Raw genomic sequence first — 12,407 nt, 5'->3', positions numbered from 1 at the left:
TTTTTCAACATTTATTTATTTTTGGGACAGAGAGAGACAGAGCATGAACGGGGGAGGGGCAGAGAGAGAGGGAGACACAGAATCGGAAACAGGCTCCAGGCTCTGAGCCATCAGCCCAGAGCCCGACGCGGGGCTCGAACTCACGGACCGCGAGATCATGACCTGGCTGAAGTCGGACGCTTAACTGACTGCTCCACCCAGGCGCCCCACTCATTGACTCCTTCAATAAACATCCACTATCTTCTGAGTGCCAGGTGTCCAGGGTGAACCCACAGGCTGTCACAGAGTTTCCAGTCACCTGGGGAGGGAGATATTAAACAACCAAACATACCGATCAGCATATAATTATTCACCGCGATCAGTGCTGTGGAGGGCAAGAGGAGGATGCGCTGAGAAAGCATCGATTGGGCGACGTGACTCAGGCAGGGTGGTCAGAGAAGGGCTTTCTGACAAGGTGACATTTCACTGAGGCCTGAGAATGAGAGGCCAGGCTGGTGTGGAGTGGGGGGCGGGGAAGAGAAACTTCTGGGTGAGGACACAGCACAAACAAGTTCTGGGCCAGACTCCGGAACTGTTTTTCCAACGCCCCTTCTTCAGATCGGTTCTGACCGTGTTTCTAGTTGCTCCGTGTGACCTGAGTTCCTAACATTCCAGCAGTTCAGAGTTTTAGTTTATGAGCCGAGCATAAATCCACCTGCTCTGGACATGCTTTGTGACTGGGATTGCAGCTTCTTGGGGTGGCGAGAAGCATGAGTATCCTTCTTCTCCAGGCTGTACTTAACCCAGCCTCATCTCAGGACTTGGGGCCTTGAGGAATCCATAACAAGGATCCTTGCTGGTGCTTCCCAAACAGGAGGCGATGGTAAGTAGGGTGAGGGTCTCGGAACTGTTTGGGAAGAGGAGTGCTGTCTCAACATGAAGGACGACTCATATAGAGCACTTTCTGGATAAAAAATGCTTTGAAAGCCTGGACACTTCCTCTTTTTCATTTTATACCTTTTTGACCCCTATGGGAATAATTCTCAAGCCAGGAGACTTTATGCTGCAGAATGGATTGCTAAGGAAGAAGTTCCGGACTTTTGTATAGTCAATCAGAATGGTGGCCGGTGGGAATAAAAAAATGGCAGTTGTAGGGGCGCTTGGGTGGCTCGGTTGATTAAGCGACTGACTTTTGATTTCAGCTCAGGTCATGACCTCACAGTTGGTGGGTTCGAGCCCCGTATCAGGCTCTGCGCTGACAGTGTGGAGCCTGCTTGGGATTCTCTCCCTCTGCCCCTCCCCTGCTCATGCTCTGACTCTCTCTGTCTCTCAATAATAAATAAACGTTAAAAAATATTACAAAGTAATAAAATTCCACAAAAACAATATGTATCCTTCCTTTAAGAGATGCAACCTAGTATTTTCTCCTTAATACTATTCTCTTTAATTATGTTCTATTTAATTTTTAAAATGCCAGTCAAAACCTACTGAAGTGTTGTCATGATTCCCAACGGGGTTAAGACAGTGTGCAACAAGATCTTTGAGCCTTCTGTGGTTCATTACTTGTTCAGTATGTGCAAGTTTATCTCAACAGGCTTTGAGCTCCCTCAGTACAGTATGGTGGGGGGTTTTTATTTTTTCTTTTTCTCTAGGGCTTAGTACGTGGTACGTGTTTCCCCGGGGAAAAATGTTTGAATTAGGTGACACTCTCTTGAATTTTGAACCTCTTGCCATTCCCAGGTTGGCTTGAATCATAAGAGGAAAAAAACTTGTTTGGATGGGTGAATTAAGAGTTTTGGGGAATTTGCCTTCCTCTGATCCAAATTACAACTAGCTGGAATCTCTTTTTTTGTTTTCATTTGATCATAAACAGCTTTAGGGAGACAGGTTGAGCCTTGGATACTTCTGTAAGTATGAGTTTCCCCACCCACAAAGTAAGGAAATCTCTCTTATAAGATTTTGAGGATTAAGTCAAATAATATAGGGAAAGTACTTTAGTAATTACTCAATATTAACCTTTCTAACTATTGTCATTTTGACTTTCAAATATGTTAGCTGTTAAGAATCCACAACATTCTCTATCTACATATTGGGTTCTTTTAGCCTATGTGGTTAAGAGAAAGTAATCAAAAGAAGTTGGAAGGGAAAAGTTCCAGAAGGCTGTGGGCTGTATCTTTTTTACCCCTACATCTCCAACATCTAGCACCCATCATAAGTTATCCAGTAGTTGATAAATAATGACATCATAAGAGAATGAGGACGAAGAAGAGAACATAAAACCTGAGGTCCCAGTTGAAACTCATGATCAGTTGCCCAAGTTCCAAGCTGGAGCCAGTTCTGAGACGCCCAGTGATTGAAGATCAAGTCTCTTAAGAATGGATTCTGCAACACAGAGGCAAATATATAAAGTAGTGATTTCTCAGTACTTCCTTAAAGGAACCTAAAGCAATTTACTTTCAGGAATAGGTTATACCCAGCTTGATCACAGGCTGTTGGTTACAGGTCTGAGTTAGTGTTGATTCCTGCCTTTATGGGACTGATAGCTCTGGTCCATCTCATGGTGCATTCTTTTCTATAAGGAAAGAGGAAGGGTAGCAGTTAGCCTTCAAATGGGAGGGACAACAGTATACAATCACGATCTAGTCTGAAGGATATATTGATTCTCTTGCACCCTGTCATAATATAGTCTGAAAGATCCGGATCGGCTGGACATTCTGAAGAATATTGATCCACTATGACAAGTACTTTGAATACCTTGGAAAGATAAATTCTCCAGAGGGTAAGAACTAAACCCTACAGAGATTCAGGGACCCATCGCACCCACCTATTGAAGATGATAGGTGTCCAGTGGGTTGGGGTGTGCCAGGATAGGCTCCCCAAAGTAAGAAACAGGTAACTTGTTCTTTTTTTTTTTTTAATTTTTTTTTCAACGTTTATTTATTTTTGGGACAGGGAGAGACAGAGCATGAACGGGGGAGGGTCAGAGAGAGAGGGAGACAGAGAATCGGAAACAGGCTCCAGGCTCTGAGCCATCAGCCCAGAGCCTGACGCGGGGCTCGAACTCACGGACCGCAAGATTGTGACCTGGCTGAAGTTGGACGCTTAACCGACTGCGCCACCCAGGCGCCCCATAGGTAACTTGTTCTTAATAAGGACAAAGTAAGGGAAAAGTGGGTGCCTTGAACCCACTGCTGCTAAGAAAGAAGGAAGACCATTGTTAAACCTTTTGTTTTTTAATTTTTTAAAGCTTATTTATTTACTTATTTATTTTGAGAGCGGGAGAGAGAGAGTGGAAGTGGAGCAGAGGGAGAGGGAGAGAGAGAGAGAATCCCAAGCAGGCTTTGCACTGTCAGCACAGAGCCCGATGCAGGGCTTGATCCCATGAACTGTGAGAGCATGACCTGAGCTGAAACCAAGAGTCAGACACTCAACCTACTGAGCCACCCAGGCACCCCGACCATTTGGGTTTTGAGAGTAGTATATTATATACTTGAGAATATTTCTCTAACTAATTAAGTGACATGGAAGGTTGCTAGTTTTGCATTGGACCCAGAACAAGAAAAGTCCTTATAGTAAAAGCAGTCCCGCTGTTTGGAATATATGATCCAGCAGACTTCATGGTCATACAGGTATCTGGTTAGAAAGGGCTGCTGATTGGAGGCTTTTCCAAGCCCCCAAAGGAAAATTCCAGCACAGACTTCCAGGGTTCTGGAGCAAGCCCTACTGCCTGTAGCAGAGTATCATACATCATTTGAAAAATATCTCTTGATTTGTTATTGGGTACTGGTAGAGAAAGAACATCTCAATATGGAGTAGATATCAATTAAGCACATGCCAAGCTACCTAACATGACCTGGGTTCTATCAGCCCAACCAAGATATAAGGTCAAACAGGCCCAGCAGCAAACCATTATAGAATGGAAGTGGTACATCCTGGGCTCGGCTTGAGCAGGTCATAGGACACAAATAAGTTGGTGGCCCAGATCTCCATGTATTGTACATGACCACACACCAAGACCTACTGTAGCAGAAGTGCCACACAAACAAACAAATAGGATGAGTTGGAAGTTGATGTCAGCCTCTGCTCTTGCAATGGGTTCATGAATGGAACAATTCTGAAGGCAGAGATGGAGACTATACATGAGCCCAACAGCATGGATTTGCTCTCACCGACGCGGATCTAGCTACTGCTGCTATTGAAAGTCAAATCTGAGTTCCTTCAGCAGACCAGAAAGGCATTGTGGTAAGGCTATTATATAAGTCCCCTCTCATCCTAGATAAAGCAGAGATTCATGCTCACTAAGACTGACACATACTCTGGATATGTATTTGTCTTTTCTGCCCACAAGATCTTGGCGAATACACTCTGCAAGGGCTCAGGCAGAGTCTGATTCACTGACATGGGATTGCCACAGCATCTCTTTAGATCAAAGACTCACTTTATGGCAAAGGAGGTGAGGCAGGGGCACATGACCATGGGATCACTGATTCTACCCCATACCACACCATTCAGAAGTTGCCAACCTGATAGAACAGTGGAAGAGGCTTTCAATAAAGCTGCTGAGTCACCAGCTTGGAGGTGACACCCTGTGTGAGTTAAGGCACTATTTCAAGATCCAGGAGACTTTTTAGACTAATGCTATTTTACATGCTATATCCGTAAGAGGTAAAAGCATGGCACCAGGAAATAGACAGGCTTTGTTCATCATCATTTCCATCATCATCACTGACTTGATCTGAGCTAGAATCCTATCTACACAATTTTAGATACCCTGACTTTTTAGAGGTGGCTGCTAACACCAAGAAACACAGTAAGGGTCCTGGTAAAGCTATAGCTGCCTCTCTGGTCACATGGTCTCCTTATGACAATAGACAACTGGGCAAGGAAAAATGCACCACACGAGGAGGAACAACTGATTCTGACCGTCACGAGGGACTGCCGGTACATGCAGAGAAGTGGGCACCACGTGTTTGTCATTTTGATGATCCCCTTGTGGTGACTCTTGGTGCTTTCAGGCTCAGTTTAAATCGCAATTGGGCAAGTAGAGGAAACATGGCCCGATTAAGGCATGTTCAGAAGAACTTAGATCCTGCATGAAAATCAGCTAGAACCACAGAAGTGCTACCCAGATGTGAGGGGAATCTACAATGGGTGCTAGAGAAGGGCAACGGTGGTGATTAAGTATGGCCCTGGGACCAGCTGCAGCCATGGGGGCTGTAACTCATTCCACCAACAATCCTCTTGTAAGTTTCCTTAGGAATTGTGACACAAATCCTGAAAAATCCATGCCTGGATGGAGTGCACTGCTGTGAGAAGCAAGTGGAAGTGAATACTGAAAGGGGTGGACTGTAGTATGTTCTGTGCTGCCGTGCTCAGATCCACTGTCCTGGGCCGAATGCCCCACTGCTGTAGGTCAGTGGCTCATGGGTATCAGTTGTCCCTTTCTCTAAAACATTTCCCTCCACTGATGGGGACAGCCTTGCCAAGAAAATTTTCACTGACTCCCAGGATGGGGAAGCCCACAGGCAATGGTTAACTGAAAAAGGGGGTATGAAAGGCAAGATCTTTTGCATCATGTGGGAAGCGATAATTCTGCAGTTCTGTTTATGCTCTGGAGCTCCCTTCACCCCCTACCACAGATTAGGTCAAGGACAGACTGTCCTGAGATAACAGCCTTGCTCAACTCTACCCCAACCCCAGCCATCCTTCACCCCCTCCCTCACCAGTTTTTTCTGTAAGGCACTTCCTCAATAAATCCCAAACACCTGAAACTCTGATGAGGCTCTGATCTTCTCCCTCCATTGGCCCTTGGGCCTGGGGAGAAGACATTCTGCTCACTATCCCATCAACAAAAATAAGAATGTTGGTGAATGGAGCCACCAGAAAGCAGAATTTTTAGAAGTGAAGGGTACCATGGAGGGCAAAATTTACTCAGGATCACCTCTCATTTTTATGGTTTTTTTAATCAATGCACAATGCATGCACAGAAAAGCACTCTGAAATATATGGCTCGCTGAATTTTTACAAGAATATTGCAGAAGAGGAACAGAAAGGGTATGGGTGTCATATACTCTCCTATAACCCGGGCCCGGAAACAACCATCAATTTCTATTGTTGTTTCACGTGCTAGGGCTTATCACATCGCCCACCTACAAGAGGAAGGGAAAACTGGATGTGGGTAAGATTAGGAATTTCTATAGTAATAAACACAAATTTGGCAGTCATTTTTTTTTCTCCCACTGAGCTTTCTTGTATGTGTCAATTTCTGTCCTTTCCCCAGTTTTGGTGGCCACCCCAAACCATGTCAGAAAGGAAAGATTTTGTCTTCCGTATAAATTCTGAAGCACCTGATTGATTTGACTTGGGCTAAATACCACTAAATGAGAGTAGAGTCACCTCGACTCAATTTGAGGGTCAATTTGAAGCAAAATGGTAGCTAACCAACATTCAATTAGGCATGTCTTCTGCAATTTTTAACAACTTGCAGTGAAATTTTGCATACGGATAGAGGCTATGAGGACACCTGATCATGCCAAGAGAGATGCACAATTTAGAGATTGATGATACCGGGGGGAAAAATGTAAAAAGAATCACAGATCCTTTGATATTAATGCACATTGTCATAATGACTGCCATTATTGGCTGTGGGGCCATATTCCATAATGAGTCTTTTTTGGGACTTCGCGTCGCATAGACGTGCCAGAGATACTGTGTCTATTAATGAATGTGTATTTCTAACCTGGAACAATGGTAAAACTGTATTATTCTGTGAACAAAATCCTGCTGAATTCACAGCCAGGTGACACTGTGTGGGCACTAATGTACATGGAACTGTCTGTTGTAATAAGACTGCTATTCTCTTTAACACAATAATGCTGAATGTGCCCTGGACTTATCAGTAGGTGCTGCTTGCTTAGACTTAACTCCTTGTGGTCTGAGTGAAGCAGCTCCTTGCAGCCCTATCAGTGGTTTCCGACATCAGAAAGTCACATTCTTCTTTTTATTTTTTTCTGCTTCCACCTGCCCTTTCTTTCTTTCCTTGTGTGTTTTCATAATGACCCTCTTTGCATCCAAATTCTTTATGTGGAAACCTGATTTTGCCCGTTTGTCTGAGGACACAGATGACTGACGTTTTTATTCAAGGAGTCTCGGGGAGATGCACCCTTGAACTTTGCCTGCGTCCCCCACCTACAAGAGCTCCATATGGTAGGATCATTTCTCCCCAGAGAACACATTCTCTCAGCAGTAGTGACTGCTCCGTGCTGTAAAGGGACATTAAACGTCACCGAATAGACTTGGACACAGTATGCTGGTCCAACAGAGGGCCATGGGAGGCCAGAGAGAACCCTGCTTGATCACACATGGCACCCTAGGTCACACGTGCACAGGAATCGGAGGCTTTCCCTGCACGAGGGGAGAAGGCCGACCTGGGCTTATTTTACTCTTCTCCATTATCTGCCTGCAGAGGATCCACTTTAGTGATTACGTGGGGGAAGCAGCGGCCTTGGGCCGTCTGGCCTTTGCACTGTCCTTGGTTCCCTCCCTGGCCCTGGGTGCCTGTGCTCGGCCTGCCGCCCGCCAGTTGCAGGGAGAGAATCGGGAAGGAGCGTCCGCCGCATCCCTGGGCAGCTATTTCTGTCAACTGAAAAGGCCATTTAAGCAAAACACTTAATTACCTTTCCTCCTCCTTGCAACCCCTGGGAAAGTATGAGCCAGTCAGATAATGAGCTTAGAGAGCACAGCAGCTTGGCGAGGGCCAGAGATTTTCATCAGGCAGAGGAGTGACCTCACCCGATCCCATCACGAAATGGGGAATGGAGGGAAGAGCACGAGGGTGGTATAAACACCCTCCCCTGCGGTCAGCCGCACTCCTGCACTCACCACGCGGCAAATTCCTGGAGCATTAGCGAGCTTCTAGTTCCCAGGTAAAGCAACCAGCCCTGGCCTGGGCTCAGCCCATCCTCGGGGATGGAGACTGCTGGCAAAAGAGCCCTCGGCCGGCCATCCTCCCTGGGCGCTGCCCTTGCCAGCTGACTCGATCCCTTGGGCCTCCTGGGCCTCAGGTGTCCCACTGATAAAATGAGGATACTGGACTTGGAAGGTCTCTAAGGTGCCTTTAAATTCTATCATGCTAAAAAAAAAAAAAATTGCTTTGGGTGCTGGGGAGCCTGGAAGCTGGTGGCCTGCCTTATAGCTGGGGGAGGCAGCGTGGTGCATTGTCGCCGGTGTGGGCCAGGCCAGTGGAGGCGACCCTTATGGGGTCTCCAGACCAGGGGTTCTGCCTGAAGAGGTGCAGCCTGTCACAGGAAAGAAATGAGGAGCTGAGCCTTTAAGGTGAGAGAAGGCGCGGCCCTGCAGGGAGAGCCTGGCATCTTCCAAGAGCTCCCATCAGCCCTGACTGGAAAGGATGACAGATTGCCTGCCTCCATGGCCGGGTTTGCTGGACATTGTGTTCTGGCTCTTATCCACTTTGACCTCAGTGTGTCTCATGGTTTCTCCCCCCTCGTCTGCCCTGCCCGGACCTGGCATCCTCCGTGTACCGGCCGAACAAAGGACTGAGGCCTCGCAGCTTCCCACCGGCTACCGCAGCCTCCGCCGCCCGGCCCTGTCTAGCCATCACTGGGCCCCGTCCCACGAGTGGAATGTCACAGCCCACCCACATCTTCCCTGCTCTCCAACCCTCCCACCTGCCCCCTGGGCTCTGGCCTCACCCTTCTTGGCCGCATGCTGGCATCTTGCCTCCACCCGGGCAGTGAGTCTGTGCTGCCTCCTGGTCTCCACGTACAGACTGTTGGCAAAGGAGACCCAGAGGGTGAGACCAGAGGGTGGCCCCGGTGGGGGCCAGACTGAAGGACTGAGAAAGTCACTCTGTTTCACTCACTCATCAAATTGTTGACGGCTTATCATACCAGCACTAGGTGGTGGGGACATAGCCCCGGGCACACAGACAAAATCACCTCCCCCAGAGAAGGGAGCCGTGTAGGTATCTGGAGAAAGAGGACTCCAGACAGAGGGAACGATAAGTGCAAAGGCCCTGAGGTGTAATTGTGTTTGGTGAATGAGAAGAATGGCAAGGAAGTTGATGAGGCTTGAACCGATGCAGTGGGGGGAAGGCCGTCAACTGTCAGGAAGGCAACGGGGAGGGGTGTGTGGGGAGGTAGGGCTTTGCAGGCTACTCTTAAGAGTTTTACTTTGGGTGAGCTGAGAGTCACTTCAGGATCTTACCTGGAGGAAGTCATTGGTTTCGTTCACAGGCTCACTCTGACCGCTGAGCTGCGTGAACACTGCAGGAGCCACGAGGCAAGGGCAGGCGCCCATCTGGGGGCAACTGTGATCATGTACGAATGGAGCGATTCATCGTCAAGGGCAAGGAGAAGGGGTCGCAGAGCGGTTTGGGGGTGCCGACCAAGAGCTCAGTGCTGGAAGTGTTTCTCGGGGATGCCTGTTGGTCACCCTCGTGGGGGAGGACTCCAAATGGAGTCTGGGGCTCAGGAGAGGACAGCAGTCGGATACAAATCTGGTGCCCGCAGTGAATAGATGCCATATAAGGCCGCAGGCTTGAATGAGGTTACCGCTGGAGTGCACACGGAAGGCAGCAGAGACAAAGAGGTCAGTCCTGAGTTTCAGGGCTGCAGCACGAGGAGACCAGGGAGATGAGGAAAGCCAGGAAAAGGCTGGGGAGAAAAGGCTCAGTGAAAAGGAAAACGAGGAGCATGGGCTGTGCTGGACATCAGACACAGCGTGTCAAGGGGGAAGGGGCGGTTATCCATGGCAACCAAGGCAAGGTGTGAAAATGACTTGTCATGGCAAAGTGGAGGCTAGTGTTGAGCCCCGTTTTCTGCAGAGAAAACCCTTCAATGTGCTTCGATGGCAGCTCCTGGCCCCTACCTTAGCCGCGGGGGTGGGCCTGTGGGCCCGGGCCTGCCTAATCACAGTGATTGGTTCAGAGATGAGCACGTGACCTGGAGGGGGCCAGTGGGGCTTCTTTGCAGACATTTTCTCCCCGAGCTGTCAGGATACGTTGGCTCCCTCCCCTGTGTTGCTAAGGGTCGACCCCTCACAGATATCCTGCTTGTTTTTATTTTTTATTTAAAAAACCATTTTTTAATGTTTACTTATTATTTTGCGAGAGAGAGAGGGAGGGGCAGAGAGAGAGGGAGACACAGAATCCGAAGCCGGCTCCAGGCTCGGAGCCGTCAGCACAGAACCCCACGCAGGGCTCGAACTCACAGACCTGGAGCTCATGACCTGAGCCGAAGTCGGACACTTACCCGACTGAGCCACCCAGGTGCCCCAGTGGATTCACTCTTTGTAAGGTGGAGAGAGAGAGAGGTCCCCAACAATAGCGTTTGAACCACTTCTGGACGTAGCTCTGCCCAAGTCCGGCTACTCCTTTGGATTCCATTTCACTTCTTAGCCAATAAACTATTTTAAGCTGGTTTGAACCCGCCTTCTGTCTCTTGCCTCCAAAAGTGCTCTAACTAATCCGGGAAGACGTCCCCGAAGTGCGCTACTCACTGGTGGGGGAGAGTGTGAAGAGGGACACGTTGCTGACTCATCCGTCCAGCAAAGACTGACGAGACAGGGCTCGGAGCCACTGCTCGGAGACCCTGGCAGTCCTTGCTGGACAGTCCTCTAAATGCAACCTTACTAAGCAACACCTGGACAGCTGTCTGAAATTGCCCGGAGGAGTTCAGCCTGGGCAGGACCAAACAGGGTCACCTCCCTACCTCCTCCGGTAGCAGCCTCTGACGCAGGCCTGAAATCTGGGGCAGGTAGGATTGCAGCGAGAGAAGCTGGGGAAGGGCGTCAGGTTCCACCCGTGACCTGAGAGGTGGCATCCTGTGGGGCTGCCAGGGCTCGGTACTGGGAGTGTCCCCTAGGAGATTATGAAAGCCTCCGCGGGGCGGGGGTGGGGGGAATGCTGTGGGCTTAGAGGGGACAGGGTCAGCATCTGGGGAATGCAGATGAAGTAATGGGAGACGGGGCTCGGGAAGCAGTTGCTAAAACAAACTGAATAATTCTGCTGGATGAGGTTTCTCTGGCCTCGAGCTCTTTTTAAAGGGCCAGCTGCACACAAATGGCAGCGTCTTAAAGACACCTGGAGCAGAGGTCCTCTTATGTGCTCTTAAAGAGCACAGGTCCTCTTATGCTGGCTTTGGCTCTGAAGGTCCAGTGTGCCACCTTCGGGTGTCTTCCCAGCGTACTGAGAGGGAAGCTATTTGTTTTCACACGTCTTCTGGGTCTGTGTGCAGGCAGCGTACTCAGATCGTCTCATTGCTTTCCTGTCCTTCGGCAGGTGCATGAGTCTACCTGGGGAGAGCCCTGATCTTCACTTTCTGCATCCTGACAAAGAGAAATTATGCTTCAGTGACAATCCCCGGTTGCCTACGCGATGCAAACCGGTCAAGCGTTGAGAGCCCTGCAGTGGCTCTGCACCGAAGGGTATAAATCCTTTCGTCCCGAGTTGGCACCTCATTGCTTGCTTCTCTTTCAGGGATTTCCTCCATTCTTGGAGAAGACATACCTTTCACACCAACCCTTTCATCACCTAACGATGGTTGAGACCTCCTTCCAATCACATACCTCACCCCCGTCATGGATTACGAAGGATACCAATCCATAAACCTCCTAAGTGTAATGCCACACGTTGGACATGTGTAGTATTTGACAGGAGCCGAAATGAAACTGGCTTGTTGCTCAGATAATTACAGGTAGTGTTTACCGGACTAAACCCATTTGAGGGAAGGGTGAATTTAAATGTGTTTAAAGGAAAAAGTGTTTTAAACACTGTCAAGCACTTTAAACCGTCACATTGTTGGGGCGCCTGGATGGCTCAGTCGTGGAGCATCTGAGTCTTGACTCGGGCTCAGGTCATGATCCCAGGGACGTGGTGTGGGGTTGGCCCTGTGCTGGGCTCCAACCTGAGCATGGGGCCTGCTTGAGATTCTCTCTCTCCCTCTCTGCTCGCCCTCCTCCCCTCCCACCTCAAAAAAAAAAGTCACGTTGCACCCAAACAATTGATTCCGGGCACACATACCTCTTCTGTAGTCACAAAATCAAGCTTTTGAGGATTTCTGGTAGGCAATGGTTGTTTTGCCTACTTACTTACAGCAACAAAACTACATAAAAATCCTATCGTTCACTCTTTTTGGCTAATTACTTTGGTCTCTTCCCACAATCAGTCTGAAAACAAATGTTTCACTTTATGAGTTTACCCTTCAGTGAAGTATGTTCTTGGTGCCACAACTGAATTCTGCTCTCTAAGTCATATAAAGAAAATGGTTTCCAAGATCCCTCCACACTTCCTGGAGGTGGAACACAAATTGCAGGAAAGAAAAGTCCTGAAGGCTCAGAAGTAGATAGGCTTGCCTCTCTGGAAGCCTCCTTTTCATTCTCCTGGGTCTGGTGCTTTGGGGTTCACATCA

The 12,407-nt window shown here is 48.6% G+C and overlaps 1 long non-coding RNA gene across 1 annotated transcript; it reads right to left on the bottom strand.

The window, feature by feature from the left end:
• Positions 1-218: 218 nt before the first annotated feature.
• LOC121038219 (uncharacterized) lies at positions 219-10,444 on the bottom strand. The gene is made up of 4 exons (XR_005794237.1): positions 10,251-10,444; positions 2,453-2,551; positions 2,260-2,361; positions 219-298 (listed from the first exon to the last, which is right to left on the bottom strand). It is a non-coding gene; the product is annotated as an uncharacterized LOC121038219 (long non-coding RNA).
• Positions 10,445-12,407: the final 1,963 nt, after the last annotated feature.

Source organism: Herpailurus yagouaroundi, unplaced genomic scaffold, assembly GCF_014898765.1.
Source record: "Herpailurus yagouaroundi ecotype Mexico unplaced genomic scaffold, PumYag 165, whole genome shotgun sequence".
Taxonomy (NCBI): Eukaryota; Metazoa; Chordata; class Mammalia; order Carnivora; family Felidae; genus Herpailurus; species Herpailurus yagouaroundi.
This window is presented reverse-complemented; position numbering and strand designations above follow the sequence as displayed.